The 20,832-nt window shown below is 39.4% G+C and overlaps 1 protein-coding gene across 5 annotated transcripts in view; it reads left to right on the forward strand.

Annotated features, from left to right (window-relative positions):
• Nucleotides 1–11,660: 11,660 nt before the first annotated feature.
• The window catches only part of RASGRP3 (RAS guanyl releasing protein 3), a 56,204-nt gene continuing 47,032 nt past the window's right edge, over nt 11,661–20,832 (forward strand). For 4 of the 5 annotated variants that reach the window (XM_010391674.4, XM_010391676.4, XM_010391680.4 and 1 more), the window contains exon 1: nt 11,661–11,854. The gene's annotated coding sequence lies outside the window, so the exon portion shown is untranslated. Of the gene's footprint in view, nt 11,855–18,680; nt 18,819–20,832 lie in introns of those variants that run through there. The other variant, XM_019281306.3, reaches the window with a different exon arrangement.

Here is a 20,832-nt window from a genome sequence, read left to right on the forward strand (position 1 = left end):
CCCCCACAGCAAACCTAAACCATCAGTTTCTGTTGGCAGCAATTCACAAAAAAGATTTTGGTGTGTCAGCCATCTTCCATCTCCCCTACCTAATTCAAGAGGGCAGCAGATGACCCAAGTCCTGAATGAAGTTTGAAACATTCTGCTGGTTCAGTAGCCATGTCCTCATTACGCTTCTATCAATCACAGACACTGTGTAAGCAGGCAGCAGACTTTGTGCGTGCTCGTGCCTTTCCCTTCTACCTCTTTGTACCTCTAATATGCCTTAAAACACATGCAGGGAGCCAAAAGTAGACCAAGCAGCATAAATCCCACTTACGTCCCAGTGCTTAGTATTCCACATTGCCTGGCTCCAGGCCTTCAGAAATGCTTTGACAAAGGAACCACAATTGAAGGAATTAAGTTAAATTCAGCCTCTGGAGCCCACCTACTTTGCCCCAGTGTAGCAAGGCTGGTTCTGTCATTTCACCTGAAAAGCTGCAGGGCTTAGGAACACAATTTTGATTCATAGTTGAACAAACATTTTCTTAACATGATTAAGTCAAGGGATTGGACACGCTGGGTGTAGCCATTTTACTTGTTACAAGAGCTGTGGTTTAGGTGAGAGTCCTCAAAATACAGAAACCACCACGTACAATTCCATGATTCAAGTTTCTGAGTACAGCAGAATCTGGAACTGATTATAATTTATACCAAATGGCACCAATACTTTATACATCCATATGGATCCTCTAAAAAAAATCAGTCCTTTTTCAGGCAGACATTTCCTTGCTACAAAAAATAAAATTGCTGACATGGTAGAACTGAATTCTGCTAGTTCCCTTTTAATGCTCCTGTGTTAATGACAATGAAGTTAGCTAGAGTTACGTGCATTTCAGCTAGAAAGAGATTTGCTATGAACAGATACTTTCATGTTGGGATGCTATTCAGTGAAAAAATTAGCCAGTGTTAAAACTATCGAAGTGAACACTAACATTCCTTGGGAAAAGACTCTCACAGCTGGACAGATCGTTTGGGTCCAAGAGACAGAACTCAAAGTCATGACAAATATTCAGCTAGTCAGTGGCAACTGACACACTCAAGTAAATTCCTGACTGAGAGACGTCCTAAAATGCTGAAGGCACCGAAGGGGTTGTCATAACCTATTAGCTCACACTGATCATTACCCTCATGTAGGTTGAATCTGAGTTTGGCAGGAGAGTACCTCCTGGCTTTGGCACTTTCTTAATTCCTCAAAAAGAAAGGTAACAGACCCAATTAGGGCATGTCACAGGCCTGATCTGCGCAGCAATTAAACCACAGTGCATTCCTTCAAATTGCATGGCAAACTTAGAAACCCTGCTGCTCTAGAAGACACTGCAGTATTGTTCTTTTAACAATGCCACCCACTTCAAAGGGCAGTTTGTGCTTGCTGGGGCCTCTTTTAGCACCAAGCAGGCCAAGGGAGTTATTAAGGAGCCATTCAAGCAAAGAAGGGGTGAATTGCTGTGTGTAACAGAAGCTACTGTTCACTTCTGAGATCATGACTGGTGTAGTCACTGCCCCTGGAGGTGTTTAAGGAATGACTGGATGTGCTACTCAGTGCCATGGTACAGTTCACATAGTGGTGTTTGACCATAGGTTGGACTCAATGATCTCAGAAGTCTTTTTCAACCTGATTGATTCTGTGATTCTGTGATTATTTGTTATTTCTGTAGCTTTTTCTATCAGAAGGTGTGAAATTTACTTAGGGAAGCTGAAATGATGTGTCCAAAACAGAAGCAGAATAACTGAGTGAATGAGGAAAATCAGCCACCTGCTGAAGGCTTCTCAATGAGTGACAATGTCACCTTGTGAGAGTAAGTGACTGCTACAGGACTGGGCTACTGTCACTACTTTCCTGTGAGGAATAAGCTCACACAACAGAAGATCTTGAACCCAAACACCACCCCACCCTTCACCAACCTGTGCCATTTCAGTGCCCATGTGCCAACAAGAGAACATGTAATGAAACAGGATTATCCTGTGACAACCTGAATTAATAAGTGACTTTACTACCTCGTGGGGGAAGAATCCTTATGTGAGATAGGACTGCTCCCCTTCTTCTCCCACACCTGAACATGTGCTGGGTGCACTTTGGAGGAAACAGAGTACCAACCTGCTCAGCCCACATCAGGAGAATCCCATCCAGAAGGAGCAGTATGCACAATGTGCACTGCTGCTTGCAATTAACCCCTGTGTTCTTGAAGAGTTAAGTGGCAACCTCAGGGAGAAGGGAAGTTCTGCAGTTTTTGTCCTGACAAAAGACACAGAGGAGGGAGGAAATTAGGATATTCTTATTTTATTCAACACTGACTTTCCCTTCCCCTCAAGTCACACACTGCTTTGCCACACACTGCTTTCCATTAGCTCTGAACCAAGGAGGATGGAGAGGATAACGCTAGCCAGCATGGAAAATTTCTACGTGACAATTTCAGCATCACCTCCAATCCCTATCTACTCAGGCTGCCAGGATCCATTCTGAGCTGCATTTTTCCAAAGCACTCCATATTGATTTAGCTCTCCTCCCACTGAAACCTGTGGCACCTACATGGATTCCAGTGGGAGCAGGGAAAAGGCTGTGCCAAGCCCTTTTGAAAAAAATCCCACCATGTGTGTTTAATGAGGAATGTCTTTGGCAGAAAAGTTTTGAGTGCAGCTAAGCAGATTTTTTATTTCTTTCACATTAAAAGTTCGATTTCTGCCACTTCTCATCCAGGCAGTAGCTGCCTGGAAGAGTGGGTAAGACCTGTTCCAAAACCCCCAGCAGGATATTGTCTGTTTTCACCTAAAACTGAATGAAACTTTACTGTTGTCAGGGCAGTCTGTGTAACTTTGTGAGTGGGCACCATTCTCAGGATCCACACCTGTCCTTCTTGCTGCAGGCAGCCATCCAGCTCAGCTGTGGCCACAGGGTCATCCCCCACTTTCTGTTCCATTTGATACCCCTTTCCAGGGGCAGTCTTCACTGAAATCCCGCTTTTGCTGTTTTGCCTCCAGTACATCCTGTCATTTGCTCATGATCCAAAGCTTCAGCATCCCATATATCCCATCCTTCCTGTTCATTGGCATTGGAGGCCACAAAGTAGTTTTCAGTCTCTAAATAAAGATTTGGCATGTGGTGAAATTGATAGTTACTATCCGGTACTCAGGAAAACCTTCCGCCAAGGTAAACTGATCATTGCCCTCACAGTCATCCCTCTCCTCACAGGAATAGAAGCCACCACCACAAGTAACAAAACTACTCAGAGAGATGTGACATGACCTTTGTCCCTCTTTTACCTTAAGCAAGAAATTTCAACCATGCCTTTAGCAATGAATGTGTTCTTTGGCCTGCAGCATCACCAAACTGAGCTGAACAGCAAACATGGAATAAGGAAGTTTCAAAAATAAGACAGGAAAGGGAAATCCTTTGCTTTGCACAATAGTGAGCTGAATGAACATGGAATTTTCATTCACATTTGCTCATGATTAGACTTTTTTTTTTATTTTAAGAAAATTATTATTTTTAAATTTCCTTAGGCTGCTAAGGAGAAAAAAAGGAGCTACATTGACTGAATTACTGATTGTGATGTTGGTTCATTGTAGCACATTGAATATAAACCAAAGCAGATGATAGGGAGCTTTTGAGGGTTTCACTGTTGAGTTCATAGTGCATTCAGACATATATTTTAATTTCACATCTGCTAATAGTTCTGGTATTGGGTTATTCCACCAGAAGGCAGCAATAACTATTTTTAGCCAAAATGGCCCTTACCTCATCCAGTAAAATTCGAGTGTTTGCTAAAAATTTTATATTTGAGTGTTTGCTAAAAACATTACATCTACCACATACGAGACCTAACAAAACACTTGCAAATGTGTACCCCAAGGATGATAGTCTAGGAGAATCTGACATTAGGGGTATTTTCCCCGGCTAAATACCTAACTCAAAGCAGGTCCTAGAGACTCAGGAGCATCCAGGACTCAAGGGCAAGGACTTCAAGCAAGAGCCTCTTGCAAATGATCTACCAGTCTCCAGGGCAGGCCAAACAAAAGGGCCCTGCAGTGTCTCTCTCACACTCTGATTCCCTTGTACTTCTAACGTCTCTGGTTTGGTTCAGTGTGATTTCCACTGTCATCTCTTCATTCTTCTGTACATTATCTGTTAATATGCATATTGTCCCACCTAATTTTGGTGCACTCAGCTGACTTCAGTGACTCACACAGGGAGTGGCTCTGTTCCCAGTTTGTAAAGAATCACAGCAATTTTCTAACACTTCAAAATTTAAAAAACTAAAATAATTTAAAATGCAAGGAATGAAGTGTCTAAAACTTATTGAAAGAGATCTAGCAACCCTAGAGATATTTGCTAGTTATAACTTCTTTTCTGTGTTTCAAACCAAGTAATATCTCACTGAACCCTTCCAACTCCCCTGCTGGTAACAACACATGGACTGAAATGCAATTAAAAGGCAAATTTTAAGAGTCAAAACAAACTTTTTAAACTCTAGGTTTCAAGAGTTAAGTCGTATTCATATAAATCATTTTATTGTAGGGTCATAAATGGAATGGAGTGTCATCAGCTTGCAAAATCTATTAATTTTATAATTAATAAGTATTAATAAAATCTAATAGAATTCTGCCATTGTACAACCAGCAGAAGATCTGAGTCTGACACCTGCTGTTCAATAACTGGACATAAATTTAAACAAATATTATAAAGGCTTGGAGATACCGTAGGAGAGATGAAGCCCTTACGGTTTGTTTGGGCTGAACACTGCAGGAAAGAGGGGTGCTCCGAGGGAAGCTGCTGTTGGCGGGTTTGAACAGCAAAGTTACTTTCTGTCCTCCTGACTTGTCACTAGAGGTCAGCGCAGCACCTGCAGTGCCACGCTGCCCTCCTTTCAGGAATGTTAAGCCCCAGCTCCTAGAGGCAAACAGTGGTCTTAAGAAATAGATCCAAGGTAATAGAATCTGTTTCTGCAACAGGAGAAACGGGAAGCCCCGGGAAAAGAAGAGCGCAGCTGAAACCGAAAAGCCTGAGCCCAAAATCGGCATAAAAGCGCGCGAGAGGCTGGAAGTTTCCCGCAGAGCGATGAAGTGTAGCTGTTGCTATTTTTAAAGCAACCATTAGCCTGAGGTAGAAGTTGCCACCTAACAAGTCCAGCTGACTAACGCTCTGAGGGCTCTTCCTGATGCATGAAAAATAAACTCTTTAATCTCCCTGCATAACAAAATTCCTATCCCAGGCTGAGAACAGCTGGTCTAACTAATGTAAATCTAGCTCATACATGCAGGACAAGGAGATAGGGAAAGCATTAACTGCTCTGGAACAATTCCTAAATAAAAAAAGAAACAGACACTCGTCTTCCCAACATAACAAAACAGATATCCACTGTGATCCTTGGTGTCACGGAATAAACCTCATGGTTCGGGACTCTCTCTGTGTGCCATTAGTCCTGCCCCCGGGGGCTCTCAAGGGCCCTATAACAGCCAGGACCAGCCAGGAGGTGACAGCTATCACAGCACCTGACAGGAATTGCGGTGGAGCAGCTCTTCCTCTTCCTTTTAGAAGAGGAGACTGCAGCAATCAGCTGCTCTCAAGACAGGTGCAAGTGAGAGAGATTTGGCACTGAAGAAATGTCACCTTGTGGCAGGCAAATTAGTCACCTCCCCTCCTCGTGTGTGTTCTGGTAGGATTTCTGGTGTTCAACTCACCACTGTAGCAGAAAAGCACGCTTGTCGGCATGACTCAGACCCAACTAAGAATTCCACAGCAATACCCCAAAAAAGCCATTTAGAACAGGCTGCCCTAACTCAAATTGCAGCAAAGAGGCTTGGGCTGCAATCTTTCCATAAACTCACACAATGGCATTTAGCACAACTTAACCTAACCTGTCTCCTCTGTTGTGGTAGATACAGGAAATCAACACCTTGAAATCCAGAAATGTTTGGTTAGCATTTGGTTATACCTCTTGGCATAGTGGCAAAGGAAATCACAGGAGAATAAATTCATACTGACATATGGGGGAAGAAACTCATCTCGGTCAATGAATTACAGCAAAGTGAAACTTGTGTAAAAAAGACTCCATAACCCAAACAAAAAGCAGAAAGATTTTAGCCATTTTAAAATATTTTCTTCCCTAATCTACACCTGAGTCTGAGGATAAGTAAAATGATGTACACACAGCTTCTAGCAACCATGAAGAAGTCAACCGATTCCTGTAGGAAGTATTTTTCTAGGGATGCATTATTGCTCTTTCTTTAGTACATTATTGCTCTTTCTTTAGTACATTATATACAAAGGAGGAAAAAAAATGTCACTGCTATGTGTTTTCTCACTTTTTTTCCTTGGAAACTTCAATTCTAAAAGACACACATTATAATAAATGCAAGAGTAAAGAAGATAAAACATCTAAAGTCTGAAGTGCAGGAGTGCATTGCCTGAGGTCATCTACCCATTACTAATACCTTTGAGTCATAGTGCTTGGGAGTCAAAAACAGGCACCTTGCTGAGTCAAGTGCTGTAAAAAAGGCTTTCTCTCAACAGAGGTATCAAATGAGAAAATAAGATGGATAGAGGTGGAAAAAGTATACAAATAAATGAGATAATACTAGTAACAGTGAGAGCAGCTGCCCACTCTGTACAAAGATGGGATGCCATCAGAAATGGGGATGGCATCCTGAGCAGTCAGGAGAGCAGAGACACCACCCACAAAGATGGGTATTACCAGCAGAACCTGTTTGAGATAATTTCTGACAGTCCAAGAACTTGTTGAAATTTTATGTAGCCCCTTTTACTTTCCTGCAACAAAACACCACCTGCTGCCCTGCAGCAACAGTGTTGACATTTTTGCAGGATGGTGGCACAAAGGAGAGTTTTGCCAAATCGTGTGGTAATGTGGCAGTTGTTTGTAGCAGCTTCTCACAAGGGGTAGAGAAAACACATGGGTGCTTACACGACAATTTTACAAGTGGAAACAACATGAAATTGTGAGCTGTCTGGAAGTAAACCAAATTACACATACCCTGAGCAGGACAGAAGTAGCACGCAAAGAACGTGAATATAAAGATGTGACTGAAAAGGGAACAGGAGAAACACAACATACAAATAAAAAGAAGAAAAATATTGAAAGGAGAAACAACAAACAGCATAAGCTTTCCAAATAAAAGTATTACTTCCTGTGAGACCTTTGGCAAATTACTCTATTTCCTCATCAATACCATGGAGATAGTATTTCAGGCTGTCACAACACCCCTAAAAGCTTTAAACTCCTGGTTGTTTGTAGAGAAATCAGTCACAGAGAAAATGGTGGGGATGTACAGAAGGTTTGGACCTTAAGAACTTCAACATTCTGTAAATGAAGTTTTAACTTTAATCTTCACTGCTATGCTGCCATCAGCTTTAAGGCATGTTCTATAAGGCACAGAATAAAAAATATGCATTCTGTTTTGGTAAGCAAGCAGGTGAAAAACAAATTAGACTTCTATTTGTGGTCTCCCTTCAAGACCACACAACCAATCAAAAGTGCAGAGAGACAGATGATGGCATAAGGAATCACAGCCCCCAGCTGTGCTAAACTCATGGGGCCACGAACACACTGGGCAGACCATCAGTCTTCTGCTTGTATGTTGACCCACAGCCTGAGTCTGACCTGAAGTTTTCCCTTCTTTTTTTTAAGATCACCATGAACAATTCTTCAGCCTGCCCCATGGCTGGAAGCAGCAGATCTGTTGGTATGTGTCTGTGTTTTGATGACTTGCTTGACCGGCAGAGAGAAGAAAACCAATAAATCTTCTATAAAGTGAACATAAGCTACAATTAGAAAGGCACTTAAACTCACAGCTCCTCAACTGCCATAAACTGGCACAGATACATTAAAACCAATTGGCAGGAATCCTCAGACAGCTCAAATCAGTGTCACTCCACTGAAACTGATGAAGCAACCCCAATTTGTAGAAGTTAGGGATCTGGCCCACAGCCTGCATTGCAGTCCAGAAAGACCATCTGTGTTTAACAGAATCAGAAATCAAAAGGAAAGTCCTTATAATTTACTCAATATTACTGAGACAAGTGATTTTCATGGTGTTAAGTCAGGTAGACTAAACAAGAGCTACAGAAGATAAAAACTAGTTCTTTGTTTCTTCCTCTGTATAGTTTTACCAGGAAAAGTTACGTAATTTCTTGCAACATATTCCACAAGGAAATCAAATGTGAATGCAAAAAAGAGACAACTGAGGGGGTAAGAGAGACAGGAATAACACAATAAGGAATTCAAGACACTTAATGAATTACAGGCACTAAAGTGTGCTTCCCTGCTCATGCTGAATTGATGTCAAACCCATTCCCACTGATGTCAGTGGAAAGAGTGACATTACACAATGCTGCTCAGCAGCCCAAGGGAGGGGCAACAAAAAAGCAGAGGAGAAGGTTCAGGTAGTTCAGCTTTTCATTTTGGAAGCTTTTCTAAAAAACTTCCATATTCAAATTTCATGGGAATTTGGATACCACTTTTACCATTCTAATTGTGAAAAGCCAGATGCAGAGCTAAAACTAACACGGTAATCAGCACTAGCAGGGGGAAGCATATCAACGATTCTGAATTCATGTTTTGTGGCTCAGTGGTAGAAATCAGTATTATTTGTGCAAAGCCCCTCTGGGGTGTCCAGCAAAAAGCAGTGCTTTTTTCATGCTGCCATGTGATAGCTCAGTCTTAAGTTTTCTGCGGTGAGGAATTCATGATTCTCTTTACTTTGAAGAAGTTGCATCTGCACACAGGAACTCACTGAAAATAAAGAGGTTTTTTATGTCTGTAACACATGCACACACATGCTATATTTTCAGGGCACAGAATGTAAATGAACTGTGAAGACAAGATGCTTTGAATTCCAGGGGACCAGGCACATCCCCACAAATTCTGGGCACCACAGTGTTACCCTGTATCTGTTTGTGCAGCCATTGTTTGTCTTACAGACTAATGCATAAGGATGAGTAAAAATGAGACCATCAGAGAAAAAACAACTCTTCTGCTTTGAAGAAAAATGGGAAAAATTCACTGCTCTTTACAAGCATATGCCCTCAGCAACAGTTTTTCTCCCTGCTCCAAGCTCTCTTGTGGCTCTACCAGCTACCTGATCAATTCCCAGGAGGAAGTTTGTAGTGAAAACTCTGAAGATCTCTTTCAAGACAGACTCTCCTCAAGACTGGAATGGTAAAGTGGGATTGAGAAATTTACACACTGAGTGAGAATTTTTTCCAGTGTGCAAAGTCAGAATGACTGGGGAGAGCAACTCTGCTTTAACCTTGCATTCTATTTTTTATGTTTAGGGATGTTTTGAATGACACTGAGAAAATATGTGTGTGGTTTTGAAAGAAAGACTACCCACAAAATCAGTGCAAGCAGGCTCATGGAATTGTGCTCTACTGGCACGGTGCTGACACAAGGCAAGCAGCTCTTCCAGACTAAGCCTCTCCAGGGCTCTGGCAGTGCTTGGTGCTAACAGCACACAGAGAATGTGTGATGCAAATTCAAGTCTGTAACCACTAGTAACTCACTGAGAGGATTTAAGATTTCAACTAAACTACATTTGAATAAAGGTATGCGCAAGTGCATTACTGCTAAGCAGCTTTGCATTTCGGTGCTGTTACACTGTGGAGACCGACTTTGCAGAAATAAAGTAAGACCTATTCCACAGCTGTTCAATCAACTTTTACACCTTGCCAATCCTTTGGCCTCGATCTGAGGTCCAAAAGAGCCAGAAAGACTGCAGCATGCCCTCAGTCATCTCCATGACAGAGTCTTCTAAGCAAAATCTGCTTCCATGTTTCAACTGAAGTCTGTATTTGATCCACTGATCATTACAAATTAGTTAATTATATTATAATAGACATTTGTATTAGAGAATTATATTTCTCTTTATCAGGTTTGTAGTACATGATCTGCAAAGATCAACTTCTTTCTAAGGCTTCATACTGTCTCCTAAATATGAGTATTAACACAAGAAAAAATACCATAAATATCATAACTTTCAGGTCCTTCTACAAATTAAATTCTTGATTTTGAAAGGAGTTTTGATTGGAGCATTCCATTTTATTAAAAAAAGCACTTTCAAGGAAAACCTTGGTCTAGAGTTATTATTAATTCCCAAAATATCAACAACAGTGTTTATTCACACACCCTCTGTATGTCTCTTTTTTTTTCATAAACAATCGCATTCTTGTCATGGCAGGTAGGATCTTTGCAAAGTTCTCAACAAGGCAGACACTTTCCTGAAGAAGATTCTTATGTAAACTGTTCTGGCATCATGTAGTCTACCTAATGTTAACACAGATTAACTAGTTCTTATATAAAACACCATTCTGGCTGACAATCATGATCATTGCCTACATAATGTCTGAAACAAAAGGTTTAACGTTCTCCAAATTCCTTAAGTGCCACAGGTCCTTAACTCTCACCACTTTCAGTGTGACCCACAGTGTGTATTTCAGATACAAATCTTAAACAGAATAAAGATTTTTCATCTACATAACGGCTATCTTTCAAGGCCCTACCTTCCCACTAAAATAATCACCAATCCCAAGCCATGCATTAGAGTCTTCAGTAAACACACTGCTATTCTAACAGGAGACTACCACTGTAAAAAGCAGCAGAAAGGATTTTTTACAGCAATTAACTTAATTTGCATAAAGCAAAGGAAAGGCGTGTACCCTTGACAATAGAAAATGTAGGGATGGGGCAAAGAAATAGAGACAGATAAATAACATATTATATTCCCTTCCTAATTGAGGATAATGTGAAAATTGTTCATTTCTTTTTCCAAGCGTGAGAGAGCCTTAGAAGCTTGATATTTTTAAAACCACTAAGCTGAAAATAATTAAATTGGAAGTTCTGATTTTAAAAAAAGTACATTAAAATAATTCTTTTACTCAAATTAATTCATGGAACATATTTGAGGATTTCAACAAAGTTGCTATTCGAGAGCTATAGATGCACAGTCATCTTCATTGAATACATGCACAGCAATTCTGTTTCCCTGCATGTAAACACACTTAGTTTGCTTAAACACTTCAAGTCTTCAGGATAAGTTCCACTGAAGAAAGTACTCAGACAAAATGAAGATGCATAGACTTTAAACATCATTCTTAACATGGAAGATTTGCACCTCCTGTAGGACATATTTTGTCTTCTTAAAGCTTGTTAGCCACCGTTGTGCTCTTTTCGAAGCCAAAAAAAATTCCTTATTTCAAGAATTCAAATATTTAATCAAAATTAAATACTTAAAGAAGTAGTAATTACTCAAGAGGCTAAGGCCTATTGCTACTGTGTCTCCTCATTTGTTTTGTGGAGTGAAAAAGATGACATCCTAGCATGTTTCTGAACAATGTTTTCCTCATGCAAAGAGAACTGTGTCTGCAGACCAACTCCTACCAAATTCTTTTACTTACATTGACAGGGGAGGACAAAACCTCCTAAGATCTTTCCTTTGTTTAAATGCATTTCCTGCCTTCCTTACTGCTATAGACTGTGTTGTGACAGGCCTATTTATAGTCCAAAGAAAGGAAAAAGCACCACTGGAGGCAGGAAAACTAAGTTGGGAAAGAATAGAAGGAAGTGTGGCTGCCATTCAGCCAAACAATCTAGAACTAATTGAGCTCAAAGGAGCCCCAGTCTCAGTGAAGCTGTTGGGAGTGAACAGAGCACTGCTTCTCTCTCCAGGGCCCTGCCAGGGCTGCCAAGTGGGAGAGTCATGTGCAGGACACTGTTGGGAGCAAATAACCTCAGCATCTCAATACTCTGAGAAGAACTCTTTCAAAAAAGGAGCATGATGAAAGTTAGGTACCTATCAAATTAAGGTAAGTGCTTCCTTCTGGCATTCCTGCTTGCTGCATGCTCTACATCTTTCCAGGTGTGGCCAATCTGGTAAACGAAAAAGGAGTGAGTTTTGGACAAGGAATGGCATCTGACTTTTAGATAAAGGTTTGATTTTTAGATAAAGAAATCTGAATTCACTTATGGATTACTCAGAACTTTTCTTAAGCAAAAGAAGCCTTTGCCATAAATCCATACCATAACTTTGCTCTTTTCCTGACTTGTGTCATGTCCATCTTATAAACTGTGATTAAGTACTAGAGAAATGTTATGGTAAACGTATGCCCCAAAGGAACATACGATGTCGACTCTGCATTCGTTTAAAAATATAGATTTACAGAGAGACAGAGGGAGGGAGGGAGAAGTATATGAAATATATATTTATACAAGATGTGTTAATATGGAACATATAAACATATCAAAATTTCAATAATGGAAGTTTTGTGATAATTTAGTCCTATGATGTACATTTGAAGGTAGGAACTTTGCCTGAATGAAAGCACCTGAAAGTTTCTGGTGTTTAAGAATTTATTATGACGAGTAATTTGTGTGTGTGTGCATGCATATACACAAAAATATACTACATATAGATGTCAAATCAAAATATTCATTGTTGCTTGCATTGCAATACTACATGTTGCCATTCTGAAGTCTAATTTAAACTGAAAGTAGAATATGAGTGGAAATTTCTAATCTGCTCGTTTTCAGATACTATAAATAATATTATACTATCATGACTGTGTAAAAAGCTCTATTTTAAGATAGATCAGTGTACAGACCATATTAATTCACTGAGTTACAATCAACAAGACAGACTTTTAAGATGGAAAAATTTTTTAAGATTGTGTTTGATTTCTTCGATTCCGAGCACGTCCTTTGCACTTCTAACAAAGGAAATGCTGTTGTGATTTGCAGGCAGCAGAATAGAAGCTGTAGACTAATAGATTCAGGTTTTCATCAGGCAAATTTTATCTCCTTTGAAAGATCGATGAGAATAACTTTTGTATTAGTCTCATTTGTGTTAACACATTACCTCCAAGCATATGCTGTTCAGATTATTCATTTGTTATTCAGATGTTGTCTAGGATTAGCGGTTTATGCTAAAAAGCTGCCGGTGAGTAAAAAGGAAGTGTGATGTGTTGTTATTCTACTGTATCCCCGTAGGATGCTATTATGTTTAGAGTCTGCTATTGTGAAGATAGCAAGGCAGGATGTCATCCATGTAGGTGAAAAGCCACGATAGGGCAACTGTAAACAGCAGCAGTCAGCTGAAAATCTGATCCAGGGAGGTGCCAAGCGTAATTCCAATGAAGCAGATGTTAGCCAGTGCTCATGGAAAGGATCAGGCCTTTCTTTGTCTGATTTCAAAATACTCAGCCTTTACAGTAATTCTCAGTTCTAGGTGATTATAAGCCTGGTCTTGTGAAGAATAAAATGGCAGCAAAACTAAAAGCTTGTACAGATATTTGTAAGAAAAAGCTCTTTCGACTGCAATTTGAGTAACTAGTGCAGCATGCTCTCATGCAGGTAACATTCCTTGCTTTCAACTTCAGTAACTGATTCCCCTGTACAAAGACTAAGCAGAAACAGAAAAAAAAGTGTTTTAATTTAAAAATTTAAAAAGCATTGCAATTTCTGGTGTTGAATAAATACAATAATTTCCATGAGATGTCAGTTGAACAGCGACTGCAATACAACTAAGCAGTACACATTGTATCAGATTTATTCAGGTCAGCAGCACTCACCACATTATTCTAAACCTTGGTACCACTGCATGAATATAGAAAAACAGAAACCTTTCCTTAGCTATAAGGAAAAGATCCTTTACAAATCAGCCAGTTATATTGTAATTATACAGGAAAAGGTGTTCAAAAAATGTTCTGATGCACTTTCACATTTGTCCTTGGAAAAAATACTATAGATGGTACTTAGATATTGCCTAATTAATACTCTTAATAAACACACATATAAAGATTTGTTTCTAAACTGCAAGAGTTCACATGGCCACGAGCTCAAAGTTTGCAAACTGAGGGCTTTCTCCTGAAGATACAATCATTAGAAAAAATTCTTCACAGATAGAGTGGTTCAGCATTGGAATGGGCTGCCCAGGGAAGTGGTTGAGTCACCATCCCTGGAGGTGTTTAAAAAAGGCTTGATGAGGTACTTAGTGCCATGGTTTAGCTGATAAGGTAATGAATGATAGGTCACAGGTTGGACTCGATGATCTCAAAAGTCTTTTCCAACCTCGTTTATTCTGTGATTCTGTGATTTCAGAAGGCCTTCGAATGAAATTTACACCCCAGCACCTTATAAAATCTTACCACCTGCTAGGGTCTAACTACTCTGCAGGAGAGTCTTTCTACATAAACACTTCTGAGTGTTCACAAGTACTAACAGGGCTGCAATTATTAAAGCTCCAAGCTAAAAATTAAATACGAGAACTTGATATACCAGAAGGAAGTTGAGGTTCACATGCTTCCTACACTGGCATTATTTTGCCAGGTAATTAAAGAGGTTTAGGATTGTCAGACAAATACCTCAGTCAGCTGCCACTACTGTGTGGGCAGTTCAGATTTCTGGTTCCAGGAAAGCTGACTGACTTGAAGAAAAATCATATGACTTAAAAAATAATGCACTTTGAGTGACAAGTCATGCCATGCTTTCCTGCAAAGCTAGTTCAGGTTTAGTAAGATTATTCCTCATGCAATTAAGTCCTTCTTCCACTATACCAGACACTCTTACAAGGAAGCTTTGTTCTCCGAGTCACAGTCAGGCCCACTAACGTTATAAGAAAAAAAAGAGCAGAGAATTACAAGTGTTTGGAGCAGTCAGCGCAAGATTTTTTGAGAACACATGTACAGTCTATAGTAGTCTCACTCAAAAAACAGAACTGGGGAAGAGGGACCACAAAAAGAAACCAGTTAAAACACATTAAGAAATCAACATTCAGTATTGGACAGCATCAAAATAGTTCTACAAAGAGAAGCAGCTGTTCAACACAACAGAAATATTAGTGTTAAAAAATAATTTCTTTGATAATCTCTAAAACATCCAGCTCATAACTTTGTGCTGAATAACATCCTGATTGGTGAAAATGTTTATGCAGGTGCTTTAATTGAAGCATATGGGTAGTCTCGTTGTTTTCAAGCAAAATTATTTCAACAGGCTGATAAAATTTAGAGCCTGGTAGAGTCATTAGATCATTAGATGAGCACAGCATGTTAATTTTACCATTTCTCTTATCCAAAACCCAAAGGCTTTCCTGCTTACAACAGAGCAGTATGGATGTAGTATGTTCAAGATAAAAGTTTAAGGGGAAGATCGCAATGTTCTACACACGAGTAGCAACCCACAACAGTGAGAATTGTTCAGGTTGACACAAATCCTTTAGCTCAAATGGGAATTAAATGTTGCACAGGCTTTGTACCAACTTACTGCACAAGGGTGAAGGTCAATGTGTGCATGGAAGATGGAGTGTTTCTCCCAGAAGTCTCTGTGCTATCAGAAAAAGCATTTGCTTGCTTTCCTACTCTTCTAGCAGACTAGGAAAGTACTGTTGCATAAACAAGGATAAAAAAAAAAGCTTCTTTAAAATCAATCTTTATGCCAAAGTGCAGCTATATTTTTTAATCTTCTCTGAGGTTTCCCTTCCTGACCCCCTGTCTAGTAATGGTTGCAGACCCGTTTATCACAATGGTCCCCACAGACTCTGTGGACCCAAGCAATTGCACAGGGCAAAACAGAGCCCTGCTCTAACAGTTCTGTAGTGCAGCACTACACAGCCCCAGGAGAATGGAAATGTAGTTCACTTGAGTTAGAAAGAACAAAAATTAATGTGTACCAACATCTCTGTTTAGACAGTTAGCATTCTTAGAATCCTTTATATTCTAACACGCCTTGTTTTTCCAGCATAGTGTTCCACTGTTATTTTGGGTTATTACCGTACCACAATTATCGTAGAAGGCTGGAGGCAAAGACAAATCTTCAAAGATCAGATCATTATTAAAGGAAAAAGGAAAACCAAATTCAATCTCAATTGAACTACAAAATGCACTTCATAACTTCAAAAATGGGAACAGGCAAGGGAGAAAAGTGGATTAATGATGACCTTTTCCGAGCTGCTTGATCTTCCTCCCAGTCATGGCTAGTCTCTTCTTTCTCTCTTAAAACAAGGGACCTTCATACTGCCTTCGTATACTGCTGTGGTTTTATACTGAAACACAGCCCATATGGAATTCTGGATGCAGCACATCACCCTAGCATAGTTCTATTCATTCACATATATTCTATTAGAGATAACTGTCTTAAGCAATAATTAAAAGCAGAAAAAAGATAAAAGAGCAGGATAATGTCTTCATACCACTAAAAGAAATGGAATTGGAACTAACAACAGAGAAGGGCCCAGAATAAAACAAGTATAATAAATCCAGCAGTTATATATAGAGACCTTGGCCCCAAGGGGCTCTGTCATAGAAAAATATTAAGTGTTGTGACTATAATAAGCAAATCTCCTCTCAACTAATGAGCATGGAAGCAATAGCCTCTCTCTTGTCTTTGCACTGAATACTTCATACATGGCATGAAGGCAGAGATGGATGCAAACTCACTCAGAGTAAACTGGGAGCATGAACCCTGAGACATTTGCAGCAGATCTCAGACAGGCTGCTGCATAACAGTTTGACTGATAAGCATGCTGTGTGCTGGACTAAGTGGAGATCCTGCCTGACAGTTCTATCAGGGTAGGCATTTGTGATCCATACCTCATTTTACAGTGCATGAAAGTGCTACTGTTCATAAGGGAGCAGTGCATTAATTTTTAGTATTTTGACAGAAACAGTTTTAAAAAGTCAGTATTTTCCTAGGGAGAGGAAGGAAATAGGCTTGGTTTCTTGCTCTTTACTGGGTCTGTTTCTAGACTCCATTGTTTCTACTCTTGTAATAATGCAAATGGACTATGTCATGCTGCAACGTGGAATGTGTTGCTTTAAGTTAATACTTAGATACTCAGCATCAGCCTGTGCTGCATCACTGAGGAAAGACTGACTTACCAAACCAAGAGCCACTATGACATCAGTGGTGACAATATGTTTATCAAAATTAATATAGTGAATAAAACATTTGTCACTATTTATGTGTAATGCAAATGTGGCAGATGACATTTTCTCTGATGTAAAATTTAGGTGAAAAACATTCTCAGAAATGCATTATACAAGACAAAGTTGACAGCAGTTGAACTTACAATAGGAGAGACAGTAAAATGCAGAAAGGTACTTTCAGTAAAACAGAAACAAATGCATTTTAAAACATATGCTCACTGAATTGGAAACTTTCTGTGCAACTATAATTTCATTTGAAGTCTGAGAGAGAATGTCATGAAGAACTCTGAAAAAACCCCTGATGTCATACTCTTGGTTACTTATATTCATTTGCACCAGCTGTGGGAAGAAAACATCCTTACTGGAGATTTTTAAATGGTAAAGGAGCTACAGATTAGCTCAAACTTACCAGATGCAGAAAAGACAACAGCAACTGAGAGCTGCTGTACATTCAACAACACTGAATGTTACAGCATTGCATCCTTGTTCAGCACATCACTCACAATGAGGATGGCTGGAGAACAAATCTTCCATCTAGACTGTATTGGGAAAAAACCCCTTTATGACAGATGTGCTTTCGTGCTACTGTATCTAAGTCTAGAATTACAGCAAAACACTCTTCAAGGTCTGCTTCTGAAATGAGCATATCCACCCTGTGGAATATAATTATTCAATTTAGTTGGTAATAGACAATGAAGAACTTTTGTTGCTTTCGCTTTTTGGGGTTTTTTGTAAACAATAATGGGTCTATTGTCACTGCTATAGAAGATGTCCTTAGTGCCTGCAATGACTGCATGGCACGATTTCGCCCTATCTCTTAGCCAGCCCCCTTTAGTATTCACAGTGCAGAACAACTTATATTTCTCATTCCACCTCTGTACTCCAAGGTGAAACAGAACCAAGCAAAGCGAACTGGAAATAGTGAACAGTGTTCTTACAATAATAGTAAAAATTTCAATAATTGAAATTTCTTACACATGTCTATATAAGGAAGAAACTATAAATTTCCAGGTTCTCTGTGAATAGCTTGGGCTTTGGGAAGGAGGGAATAAGTGTGAGAAGGGTTGGTCTCATGGATGCATTTTGGGGTTTTTTGAGTACGTTTGAATACAGAAAAGATAAGACCAGCAGCCCCTATTTTTCATGCCAAATTTGTAATCCCTAAAATCTAGTATCTGCCTATACTACTTTAAAGAAAATATTACTCAAGTTAAGACACAGTTACCATTAACCTGCAGCTGAGAGTGCACAGGATTTCCACAAGCCAGAGCACAGTTCCAAGCTAGACATCAAGAGGAAAGAAGGAAAAGGAGGGAGGTCCTACTGGTAATGTACAAAAGGCTGCCTTCCACCTTTATCATTAAGCTTCATCCTTCTGCCTCCCATCTCTACCTCCTGGATCCTCTCTCCTTTACTCTTACAGGTCTGTGCTTCACAGTTGGATGATGTTCATCCAACAAGATGATCATCATAAGTCCCTTCAAATGGAAATATTCTATTCTATTCTATTCTATTCTATTCTATTCTATTCTCTGTCCTATCCCTTCCATTCCAGGCATACTGCTTCTGGGTTTTCCACTAAGCAGATCAAGTGCTTAGGAGAAAACTAGGAGCCATCCAAAAGTGGTGGGAAGACAGCCTAGAGGACAAGCAAGAGCCGCTCTGGAACACGGCATGAGAAGTACTGAGGGCACACACCACTGGCAGAGTGCCTTAATTCCCAGAGAATTCAGGAGTCACGGTAACAAGTGAAAACCTTTGTCAGAGGCTTACAGCTGGGCTGAATGTTTACTGGGTCAACAAAAAAATCCCCCACTGCCTGCCATGATGCAACTGAGCTGTCAAAAAGCAGGTCTGTACTTCATAGACCAGAACTATTACTGTTTTTCTACTTGAAAGAAATGTTTAACAGAGCACAATAATTTTTTTCCCTCCATTATTTCTGACAATGGAATTATCAGATGTTTTAGCTTAATTCACAAACTCCAAATTTCACATGGGTAGACAGGATATCAAACTTCCATTTAAATCATTATTTTCTCATATACTTAAATCACTGTGCATTGTTTTCCAATGAAAAGCAACCAGCAGCCTTGACTCTAAGCATTGCTATGGGCTCCCCCTGACATTTGATGATACAAAAGAAGGACTGATTTCAAGTGTCATACCCAGGGATGCCCTAATTTGATAACTTATCCTCTCAACTCTTACTTTCTTAGAGATAACGTGACTACTGGGTGCATCCTTGGGCACAAAAGGGGAGGTACACCAGGCATTTGCAGTACTTCTATGCCCCCTAGAGCATTACACTGAAGAACCTGGAACTGGCTTCGATTGCTAGGGATGTAATATAGCCTATAGATGTTTAAAACTGATTTAATGCAATGCAAGGTTGAGAGCCTTATATACAAAATTTCCTCTCTGTTATGCCCCTCATATGTCCCTTAGCTGGAAGCTTTGTGTAAGAGCTGTTGGACTATTTATAGCAGCCCCTTTAATCGCACTTAGGTATTTATAAAACATCCTGTCTAGTGAAGGCTTCCATGGTTTGCTTTCATTCACTTCAGCTGATAGTGAAGGCTATATAATATCTGGGGCAGTGAAGTAGACCAGCAAACCAAGCAGTTTGTCTGTTGAGTTCCATATATTCTAAAAGGCTGAAGCTGAAGAGTGGTGCAGCCATTTAGTAAACAAATGTGGCAACACAGATTTACAGTTAGTATAACCTGACATTTATGTCCACTGAAAGTCTGACATCCTGTTCCATAAATTCCAGAAGAACATGTTAACAGAAAGGTGACATTTTCAGGCAACCCACAAAACAGATGTCCATAACTGCCATATGCAGAAAATAACTCTACAGTTCAAAATTCTCCACAGTATCAAAGCAGTGATGTTGAGATAAGCTCTCTATCAGTGATCAATTTCTAAATTAAAACACCTACAGTTAATTAAATGACACATAAACAAGACATAGCCAAATATGTCTTTAAAAAACTAAGAAAAACAACAGTTAAAAAGAAGCCATGAAATAAAGCCTTTCCTGTAATAAGGAGAGGCTCTGGATCCATTTATCCAGCATCAATAAAAGCCAAAACCTTCCTGATAATCCAAACCAAAATGGACAACTGTTCCATTCTTCAGTTCCTTGAGGCTATTCTAAAAGCTATCCATACTATCTGACATTTAAAATTTTACCTTACATGCACACATCCCTATCACAATTCAGTGCTAACTGTACTTTTTTTGTTGGTGTTCCTTTTCCAGATTTCTCATGTTTCATTTCAGCATGTTTGAGAAATCTGTGTTCATCTCTCAGTTTTTATTTGAGGCATTAATCATAGAATCTTTTGAGTTGGAAGGGACCCACAGGGATCATCAAGTCCTGCTCAAAAATGAATGTCCATAGACAAAGATGTACCCTTTTCAATCCAGTCTTCATTTGTTTTCTCAACACAAAGACAAGGCAGAATACTGTTGTGTTCCAAACAGCAAAGCTTTTGTCATACTTAAGATGCTATCTGATAGGTGTAAGAACACAACCCTTAATTTATTGTATCTGCCTTAACTACCTGATCTTCTTTTGTATGTTGGTATTTGTTTAAAAAAAACAGGAAACAATAGGAAAAAATAAAAACCTCCCCAAAATTTTTAAGACCTTTATTTTCAGGAACTACACCCAAATTATTTCTCTGTTCTGTTTCTCTGTTCTGTTTTAATGACTTAAAACCATCTAGCATGAGGATAGATAAACTTTTTCCCACATAAACCACAGTTTATTCCAGTTTTTACTGAGCCATAAAAAAAAATTATTTGTCTACTCATTTCAGAAAGTACAAAGGCTCCTTTTCTTTTAGGGAGCATAT

Source organism: Corvus cornix, chromosome 3 (assembly GCF_000738735.6).
Source record: "Corvus cornix cornix isolate S_Up_H32 chromosome 3, ASM73873v5, whole genome shotgun sequence".
NCBI classification, from domain to species: domain Eukaryota; kingdom Metazoa; phylum Chordata; class Aves; order Passeriformes; family Corvidae; genus Corvus; species Corvus cornix.